The following is a 10951-nucleotide window of genomic DNA, read 5'->3' as shown; positions in this document are numbered from 1 at the left end:
GGTATCACCATTATTGTTCAAGTTGACCTGAAGAATACTTTATGTTCTATATATGTAGATAGTGGTGTAAACTTTCTTTAAACTCCGCTGTCTGTATTCTGTCTCTCAATGTTGTCTATCACTAGCAGCACCATATCACCAAGTAACACTATTTGTAAATGTACTTGGCGAAAAAAGGTCATACTGATTCTATCAATTGATGATTTTAATGAGGATATTTGGGAAGTAAAAATACTTACTAGAAATAAAGTTCTGCTGCTGAGTTCTTTCTTTGGTGTCTGTACCTCTGTGTTCAGGTACTCCAGAACTCTATGTGGACCAACAGGAAGTGACTGCAGTTGAAGGAGGGAGTGTCACTGTCCGTTGTTACTATAGTAACTCTGGAGATATAAAGTGGTGCAGGATGGGTGGTGATTGTGTGTCGTATTCTGGGATTTTACATGGAACAGTGACATTAAAGGATATCAGTCTGGCCAACAACAGAACAGTCTTAACAGTGACTATGAGTGGACTGAAGATGGAGAACACTGACTGGTATTGGTGTGAAGTGGGAGAACCAGAGATGCCTGTTCACATCACTGTCAGTCAACATACTGCAACACAAATCATCACTGCTATCAGTAAGTACATTCTGTTTGGGTCACAAAAATAGTTTAATATCCATAGTTACTTCACATCAAAATTATATAATTTTCTTACATTAGTATCACAATGAAAATATGTATTTATTCCATGATTTACTTCTTGACATAGATGATATTCAGTGAAAATCTGCTACTGTTTTCATAATCCTTGACAGCAGATTCACTTTGTTTCATCGTCTGAAACAAATTGGAATATTGACTATGAATGTGATGTTGCTATACAACCTGACTATCTGGTATACCAGTAATTTCATTAATGTTATTGTTGTTTTACATCACAGCAACCCAAGCTGAGGGGAACATGGAGGAAGTCCACCAGAGGTTATTATCACTCATTCAGCTGTATTATCCCACATATTATGGCAATTGTTTGATAATATGAACAAAAAGAAACATTACAATTCCATAATACACTACAACAGTTAAAGCTAACCAAACTCCCTTCCTAAAAGCATATATAGACTGTTAGCACTTCCTCTTGGTTGGAACATTTCTTTGGAGAAGTAGCAGCTATTTTTGTGTTATTCTCACTCATTTGCAAGGACAAGTTGCACACTTTAAAAAAACAACGTTATTTGTATAGTAATAATCTCAATAATAATAATGTAAACTTCCACACATGTGAATAGCTAAATAATTGTTCCATTTATCACAACAGTGTAAACAACAAGTTATTACTTTTTCACAAATGATACATTTATAATGATCTATTTTAATTGTGTTTAAAAGTTATTCTATGTAATCCATCAGGTCCATAGATGTGAAAGTCCTACTGATTCCTTGGGGCATGTTGGTGGTGGTGACAGCTGGTATCCTAGTCACATGGAAGATGTGGACAAAGCATAGTAAGTAGTCATTTTATGTGAATATAAAAAAGGAGAATAGTTAAGAAAAATACCAAATGTGTTGACATTGTGAACAACAGTATATTGCTTAACTGTTATTGATCTTGAATGGCAAAAAGTATTTAGAGGAATTGTCTATAAGAAATCTATTCAGAGGTATTATTGTACTATAACAAACTCAGAAGTAATTGACATCTCCCTCTCTTTATTCCAGAGGACAATAAGGCCAAGGACCAGACAACTAACAACTCAGTGGTAGAATACACTTATTTTATTATATTCTATTATTTTCAACCATCTACTTTTCTGTTCTTGATTTGGGATCATCTACCATTTGACTCTAGTGTTACCTCTTCAGTTTGTTATCAATGAGTTGACATAAAAGGTCCCATATTCTGAACCCAAGGTTTTATAACACTCAAGACGTTGACAAATGATGTTTAAAAGACAGAGAACATGAAGTTGTCAGTTCACTAAATATACCTCTGACTGCATCCTATTATGGAAACAAACTGTGGTTTAGTTGGTAAATAGACAAGTCCTGTATCTCTTTGCTATTTATTTCTTTGCAGTCTGCCGACCCTGAGCAGGACATTACATACAGCACAGTGAGCCACACCAGAGAAACAGCACAGCAGGTACAAACTGAATAAACCTGGTTTTGGTCTGTGGAGATCTTGGACTAGTACCAATCACTCCATCTCTGCATGGAGCTAAGGTTCTCTCTCTCTCTCTTTCTCTCTCCTCCATTTCTGCAATGTGAGCTTGGGTTCTCACTCTCTCTCTCTCTCTCTCTCTCTCTCTCAATTCAATTCAATTCAATTGTTCAATTTAAGGGCTTTATTGGCATGGGAAACGTATGTTAATATGGCCAAAGCAAGTGAAGTAGATAGTAATCAAACTGAAATAAACAATAAATATTAACAGTAAACATTACACTCAGAAGTTTCAAAAGAATAAAGACATTTCAAATGTCATATTATGTATATATGCAGTGTTGTAACAATGTGCAAATAGTTAAAGTACAAATGGGAAAATAAATAAACATAAATATGGGTTGTATTTACAATGGTGTTTGTTCTTCACTGGTTGCCCTTTTCATGTGGCAACAGGTCACAAATCTTGCATCTGTGATGGCACACTGTGGTTTTTCACCCAGTAGATATGGGAGTTTATCAAAATTGGGTTTGTTTTCAAATTCTTTGTTGATCGCTGTAATCTGAGGGAAATATGTGTCTATAATATGGTCATACATTTGGCAGGAGGTTTGGAAGTGCAGCTCAGTTTCCACCTCATTTTGTGGGCAGTGTGCACATAGCCTGTCTTCTCTTGAGAGCCAGGTCTGCCTACGGTGGCCTTTCTCAATAGCAAGGCTATGCTCACTGAGTTTGTACATAGTCAAAGCTTTCCTTAAGTTTGGGTCAGTCACAGTGGTCAGGTATTCTGCCACTGTGTACTCTCTGTTTAGGGCCAAATAGCATTCTAGTTTGCTCTGTTTTTTTGTTTGTTCTTTCCAATGTGTCAAGTAATTCTCTTTTTGTTTTCTCATGATTTGGTTGGGTCTAATTGTGTTGTTGTTGTTGTTGTTGTTGTTGTTGTTGTTGTTGTTGTCCTGGGGCTCTGTGGGGTCTGTTTGTGTTTGTGAACAGAGCCCCAGGGCCAGCTTACTTAGGGGACTCTTCTCCAAGTTCATCTCTCTGTAGGTGATGGCTTTGTAAGGAAGTTTTGGGAATCGCTTCCTTTTAAGTGGTTATAGAATTTAACGCTCTTTTCTGGATTTTGATAATTAGCGGGTATTGGCCTAATTCTGCTCTGTATGCATTATTTGGTGTTTTACGTTGTACACAGAGGATGTTTTTGCAGAATTCTGCATGCAGAGTCTCAATTTGGTGTTTGTCCCATTTTGTGAATTCTTGGTTGGTAAGCGGACCCCAGACCTCACAACCATAAAGGGCAATGGGTTCTATAACTGATTCAAGTATTTTTAGCCAGATCCTAATTGGTATGTCAAATTGTATGTTCCTTTTAAAGGCATAGAAGGCCCTTCTTGCCTTGTCTCTCAGATCGTTCACAGCTATGTGGAAGTTACCTGTGGCGCTGATGTTTAGGCCAAGGTATGTATAGTTTTTTGTGTGCTCTAGGGCAACGGTGTCTAGATGGAATTTGTATTTGTGGTCCTAGCACCTGGACCTTTTTTGGAACACCATTATTTTTGTCTTACTGAGATTTACTGTCAGGGCCCAGGTCTGACAGAATCTGTGCAGAAGATCTAGGTGCTGCTGTAGGCCCTCCTTGGTTGGCGACAGAAGCAGCAGATCATCAGCAAACAGTAGACATTTTTGACTTCAGATTCTAGTAGGGAGAGGCCGGGTGCTGCAGACTGTTCTAGTGCCCTCGCCTATTCGTTGATATATATGTTGAAGAGGGTGGGGCTTAAACTGCATCCCTGTCTCACCCCACGGCCCTGTGGAAAGAAATGTGTGTGTTTTTTGCCAATTTTAACCTAGCACTTGTTGTTTGTGTACATGGATTTCATAATGTCGTATGTTTTTCCCCAACCCCACTTTCCATCAATTTGTATAGCAGACCCTCATGCCAAATTGAGTCAAAAGCTTTTTTGAAATCAACAAAGCATGAGAAGACTTTGCCTTTGTTTTGGTTTGTTTGTTTGTCAATTAGGGTGTGCAGGTTGAATACGTGGTCTGTCATATGGTAATTTGGTAAAAAGCCAATTTGACATTTTTTCAGTACATTGTTTTCACTGAGGAAATGAACTAGTCTGCTGTTAATGATAATGCAGAGGATTTTCCCAAGGTTGCTGTTGACGCATATCCCACGGTAGTTATTGGGGTCAAATTTGTCTCCACTTTTGTGGATTGGGGTGATCAGTCCTTGGTTCCAAATATTGGGGAAGATGCCAGAACTATGGATGATGTTAAAGAGTTTAAGTATAACTAATTGCTGAGTGGCGCAGCTCACTCCTGAGTGGCGCAGTGGTCTAAGGCACTGCATCGCAGTGCTAACTGTGCCACTAGAGATCCTGGTTTGAATCCAGGCTCTGTCGCCGCCGGCCGCGACCGGGAGACTCATGGGCGGCGCACAATTGGCCCAGCGTCGTCCAGGGTAGGGGAGGGAATGGCCGGCAGGGATGTAGCTCAGTTGATAGAGCATGGCGTTTGCAACGCCAGGGTTGTGGGTTCGATTCCCACGGGGGGCCAGTATAAAAAAAAGAATATGTATTCACTAACTGTAAGTCGCTCTGGATAAGAGCGTCTGCTAAATGACTAAAATGTAAAATGTAAATGTAATTGAAATGTGTGGTCTGTATATTTTATCATTTCATTGAGGATACCATCAACACCACAGGCCTTTTTGGGTTGGAGGGTTTGTATTTTGTCCTGTAGTTCATTCAATGTAATTGGAGAATCCAGTGGGTTCTGGTATTCTTTAATAGTTGATTCTAAGATTTGCATTTGATCATGTATATATTTTTTGCTGTTTGTTCTCTGTTATAGGGCCAAAAAGATTGGAGAAGTGGTTTACCCATACATCTCCATTTTGGATAGATAGCTCTTCGTGTTGTTGTTTGTTTAGTGTTTTCCAATTTTCCCAGAAGTGGTTAGAGTCTATGAATTATTCAATTACATTGAGCTGATTTCTGACATGCTGTTCCTTATTTTTCCGTAGTGTATTTCTGTATTGTTTTAGTGATTCACCATAGTGAAGGTGTAGGCTCAGGTTTTCTGGGTCTCTATGTTTTTGGTTGGATGGGTTTCTCAATTTCTTTCTTATGTTTTTGGATTCTTCATCAAACCATTTATCACTGTTGTTACTATTCTTTGGTTTTCTGTTAGAGATTTTTAGATTTGATAGGGATGCTGAGAGGTCAAATATACTGTTTAGGTTTTCTACTGCCAAGTTTACACTATTACAGTGGAACGTTTTGTCCAGGAAGTTGTCTAGAATGGATTGAATTTGTTGTTGCCTAATAGTTTTTTGGTAGGTTTCAACACTACTTTCCTTCCATCTATATCATTCCTTAATATTATTCAGTTCCTTTGGCTTTGATGCCTCATGATTGAGTATTGCTCTGTTCAAGTAGACTGTGATTCAAGTAGACTGTGATTCAAGTAGACTGTGATTTTCAATCCCTGCAGTGTTGAGCTGAGTATCTGAAGTTCCTATACTCTGTATTCCTATGCATGTCGCCATATGTTTACCTTCTGTCCTGTCCATTTCTCAGGGTCCAAAGCCAGAGAGCCACCATGACGTGATGTACAGCACTGTGATGCCTGATCAGTTCAGGACTGAACAGAAGGTCAACATATGGCTACATGCATCGTTGGTCTTAGACAACATTATGGATGTTACTCATAAAACGTTATAGCCTTGACAAATTTGCATCTGTTTTAGAAAACAATTGTATTTACAGTTTCATTTTCTTTCTTGGAACAAGCAATAGATAAATGTACACTATAACAATACAACAATACGTTTTTGTTATCTGGGTCTCTCTCTATCAGCAGGCCCCATTTCCTGAAGTTAATGATGATGTCACATACAGCACTGTCATCCCCCAGCACAAGGCTCAACTAAAAGTACAGGCCAAGGTAAAGCTGCTCTGTTGATTAGCCACAGCTAGTATTATTTTATCAGAAACAACAGTAGGTGATTGTTTTTTCAGTGTTAATATAGTCATGGTTATGTCACCATTATACCTATAAGCATAATATATCACCTTTATGTCACATATCACAATTACAACTGTCTTTCACAGAGAACTGTGTTTTAAACTGTACTCTCCATTATAACAGAACTGTCCCTGTTCACCTCTCTACCTGTTCCTCCTCTGTAGGCAGCAGAACCAGATGATAATGTGGTCTACAGCTCACTAGCTCTACAGGTGACCACACAGGTCAGTGTTGGTGTCTCCTCTGTCTGTTGTACCAGATGATGCTGATTTCTCAACAAAGATACAGACAACACCACATTGCTATGTGTTGTAAACGTCACTCTTTAATCACACACATCTTTCTTAGTCTTTTTATTTTGCTGTATGAAAAACTGTATAATCACGTTGTGACCAGCTAACCACATTGTTTTCAGTGTGTATCCATAACATTACAGTGTGGAGTGTGCCTGGGTTTAGTGTGAAGTTGCCGCTAGATGCTGATTTTTTTAAAAAATCCCACTAAAGGTTAAGGTTAGGATTGGGGGAGGGGAAGCTGATTCTAGATCTCTATCTATTGGAAATGTCACCACAGTGATTGTGACTGAATGTTACACGTTCTCTCCAGCAGAGGGCAGCATCAGCACAGCAGTGACTGACTGAGTGACCTTGGTGGAGTCCTTATCCTGGAAGGACAGCCCACTCCCCTCTCCTGGGTCTCAACATCTATCTGCCTCCAATATGCTTCTGTCATACCTCTTAACCCACCCCAGAAAGACCCCTCTATCCTTTTGTGTCCATAAACTACTGAAGACAGTCTGCTGTGTTAGTTTTCATTGTTACCACATACACTATCTGTTATAGTAGTTATGTGTCACCCACCTTTTACCCTTGTCACTTGTTTTTTACATCATCATCTTATTTCTGTCACCTAATTCATTGTCCTATGCCTGTAACTAATCATGATCAAAAGTATAGATAGTATAGTATAGTAGCTACTATGTATAATAACTACTGTACTGCGATAATAAAATGTAGTATACTGTCTATATTGCACAATGGACATCTGTCACACCTGATGTGTATTTTTAATGGATTATCATATAAAATTGAGTTAATCATGAACATATAGTTAACATTCTTTGTGGCTAACTGAATTGGGCCATTTGTTTTTGTCTCTCTCTTCAAACACAGTGAAGGGAGCAGCACCAGGGTTGAATAAAGTTTGGGCTAGACCTTTGTCTCCTTGGTATCTTCTTGATTGATTACAGCATGAGGGGGTGAGGTTTGTGTAATTTAGGGCCTTGTCATGTTTAAACTAAACATGAGTGTGTGTGCAAGACAGGGGAGCGGGTGATTGGTTGGAGTAATAGTTCAGCCGTCCTCAGGGACAAAGGAAGTGGGCGGAGCAATAAAAGAGCGGGACAACTGAAGAGGACTATATAAGATGGAGGGAGACCTTAAGGATGTGTGCCCCTCTGCAGACTGGTATCGGCTTTGTTGAAAACTTTAATAAAGTCATTTCCCAGTATCCCCTGTGCATTTCTACCTGTGTTTTCTGTTTGTCTGTTGCCAGTTTGTCTTGTTTCGTCAAGCCTACCAGCGTGTTTTTCCCGTACTTCTATTCTCTCTAGTCCCTGTTTTCTAGTTCTCCCGGTTCTGACCTATTCTACCTGTCCTGACTCCGAGCGTGCCTGCTGTCCTGGACATATCTGACTCTGACCTGGTTTACAAACCTCTGCCTGACCTGACCCTGAGCCTGCCTGCCGTTCTCTACCTTATTGACTCTGCCCTGGAATACTGACCTCTGCCTGCCCTTGACCTGTCGTTTGCCTGCCCACTGTTTTGTAATAAACATCTATGATTTGAACTGTTTGCATATGGGTCTTATCCTGATTCCTGATTGTACAAACTGGCTGACCCAGCAGACTCGGACAAGCTCTGCGACGCCGTCTCCTCCCACTGAGCCACCATTGCAAGACACGAGGAGTTACTTCACAACCTTATGGAAGGATTCCAGACCTTGGCTGAACGCCACGGCTGTGCTTTCCATACATTGCCGGAGAAAGTCAGCGGATTGTCTATTAGGCAGCAGCCACTACTTTAATCCCCCAGACTCTCAGCAACCCTGCCACCAGCGGCACTTCTTCCCAGCCTACCACGGTGTCCCGAGAACCTTGCTTACCTCCGGAGCGCTATGCTGGAGATTCTGGAACCTGCCAGGCTTTTCTCTCCCAGTACTCCCTCATCTTCTGTTCCGGTTGCCCTCGCACGTCCTCAATTTCCACCTCGCCTCCAAGGAATCCCGGAAATCCCCGAAGTCTACACTTCCGAGTGAATCCGATGTCACCCGAGTTCTCTCAGAAATCACAGAGGGTTGCCGACTCGCCTCCTCCGGAGCCTATGCAACTTGGCAGAGCTAGATTGTCTCCTGCCGAATGGTTACACAGACTGAACACATAGGGCTGTCATTATATTTCTACCTGTCCTGTAAAAAGACCCGGCTCATCAGGAGGTATGAGTACACTGGTGGCCATTACGGAGAATGTCCAGTCTCCCATTACTCGTACCCCTCTCCATGCCAACCTGCTGTGCGGTGACCGGTCCAAATCTCTCCCGGTACTCATTGACTCTGGGGCCGACAAGAGTTTTATGGATGCTACCCTGGTGTCAGAGTTGGGAATCCCCACTCAAACCCTCTCCATTCCCATGGACGTCGGAGCGCTGGATGAGCGTTCTATTGGCAGAGTCACCCACAACATGGTTCCTATCAACCTGCGAGTGTCAGGCAACCACAGTGAGACGATCCAGTTTCTACTTATCGAATCCCCTCAGGTACCCGTTGTGTTGGGGTTTTCATGGCTCCAAAGACACAATCCCCTTGTGGACTGGACTGTGGGTTCGATCAAGGTTTGGAGCGCATTCTGCCATGCTCAATGCCTGAAGTAGGCGCAGCCTGCCCCGGGACGTCTTCCTGCAGGCTTGGGTAAAGTCTCGGATCTCTTCGCCATTCCCGTGGAATACCAGGACGTCCGGGAGGTTTTCAGCAAGGCCCGACTACCGGGGCCTGAATGACATCACGGTTAAAAACCGTTACCCACTTCACCTCATCGCCTCTGCTTTTGAGTCTCTCCAGGGGGCTACCATCTTCTCCAAGTTGGACCTCCTGAACGCCTACCATCTGGTACGGATACGGGAAGGGGACAAGTAGAAGACATCCTTTAACACGGCTAGCAGGCACTACGAATACCCTGTTATGCCATTCGGACTGACCAACGCTCCTGCAGTGTTCCAGGCCCTGGTTAACAATGTTCTCCGTGACATGTTGAACCGGTTCGTGTTCGTCTACCTCAATGACATTCTTGTTTTTTCCCGCTTGGCTCAAGAACATGTCCTCCATGTTTTTCAGCACTCACCTCTCCAAAGGTCCCGTTCACGTGGTCTCCAGCTGCAGACCGGGCGTTCTTGGACCTCAAGCACCGATTCACAACCGCCCCCATCCTAATCCATCCGGATCAGTCCTGGCAGTTCGTGTTGGAGGTCGACGCCTTGGACATCAGATTGGGGTCTGTCCTGTCCCAGCGTTCGGCCCAAGACCAAATGTTGCATCCCTGCACTTTCCTCTCCCATCGTCTCAACACCACTGAAAGGAATTATGATGCGGGTAACCGAGAACTCTTCACGGTTAAGATGTCGTTAGAGGAGTGGAGGCACTGGTTAGAGAGGAAGGAACACCCTTTCATAGTGTGGATGGATCACAAGAACCTGGAATATCTCCACACCGCCAAGCGCCTCAACTCCAGGCAATCTCGACAGGCCCTGCTATTCACTCGGTTCAACTTCACCATCTCCTTCAGCCCGGGATCCAAGAATGTGAAGCCGGATGAGCTTTCACGCCTCTATAGCCCCTCTGCTACACCAACGGACCCTGAGACCGCCCTACCCTAACTCTTGTCTCGCGGCTGCATTCGTCTGGGGTATAGAGAACCAGGTCCGTGAGGTGCAGTGTTCCCAGACGGAACCCGGGGAGGGGGCCTGGTTACCCAGATGTTTGTCCCGGACTCTGCCTGTTCCCCAGTTCTGGAATGGGCTCATTCCTCCCGACTGGCCAGCCATCCTGGCTCCCGTCGGACCCTGACCTTTGTACGACTACTTTTTTGGTGGCCCACCTTGGTTCATGACGTCTCCATGTTCATCACCGCCTGCACTGTGTGTACTCAGAATAAAATTCTAAGGCAAGCTCCGGCTGGCCTCCTTCAACCTCTTCCCGTTCCTCACCGCACCAGGTCCCATATATCCCTGGACTTCGTCAAGGGTCTCCCTCCATCAGATGGCAATACCACTATCCTCACGTTGGTGGATAGGTTTTCCAAAGCCACCAACTTCATTCCCCTTCCCAAGTCACCCTCAGCCAAGGAAATGGCCCAGCTCATGGTGCAGCACGTCTTCCGGATCCATGGACCTCCGGTGGTCTCCGATCGCGGTCCTCTGTTTTCGTTCTGGTTCTGGAAGGCGTTCTGCACCCTCACTGGGGCATCGGCCAGCCTGTCCTCCGGTTTTCACCCCCAATCTAACGGCCAGTCGGAGGGAGCCAATCAGGACCTGGAGACGACTCTTCGTTGCCTCGTCTCCGCCAACCCCACCTCCTGGAGCCAGCAACTCGTGTGGGTGGAATATGCCCGCAACACCCTTCCCTGCTCAGTCACTGGTCTCTCGCCTTTCGGGTGTTCGATGGGATATCAGCCCCCGCTCTTCCCTGAGCAAGAGGACAAGGTCAGCATACCCTCGGCCCA

General features: G+C 43.6%; 2 long non-coding RNA genes across 2 annotated transcripts; both read left to right on the top strand.

Moving 5' to 3' along the window:
* The first annotated feature begins 926 nt into the window (after positions 1-926).
* LOC123483430 lies at positions 927-1745 on the top strand. Its single transcript, XR_006658240.1, has 3 exons — positions 927-965; positions 1395-1489; positions 1704-1745. It is a non-coding gene; the product is annotated as an uncharacterized LOC123483430 (long non-coding RNA).
* Positions 1746-2095: 350 nt separating this feature from the next.
* LOC123483431 lies at positions 2096-6444 on the top strand. The gene is made up of 3 exons (XR_006658241.1): positions 2096-2127; positions 6013-6099; positions 6345-6444. It is a non-coding gene; the product is annotated as an uncharacterized LOC123483431 (long non-coding RNA).
* The last annotated feature ends 4507 nt before the right edge of the window (positions 6445-10951 follow it).

The sequence above is a fragment of the Coregonus clupeaformis genome, unplaced genomic scaffold, assembly GCF_020615455.1.
Source record: "Coregonus clupeaformis isolate EN_2021a unplaced genomic scaffold, ASM2061545v1 scaf0111, whole genome shotgun sequence".
Taxonomy (NCBI): Eukaryota; Metazoa; Chordata; class Actinopteri; order Salmoniformes; family Salmonidae; genus Coregonus; species Coregonus clupeaformis.
This window is presented reverse-complemented; position numbering and strand designations above follow the sequence as displayed.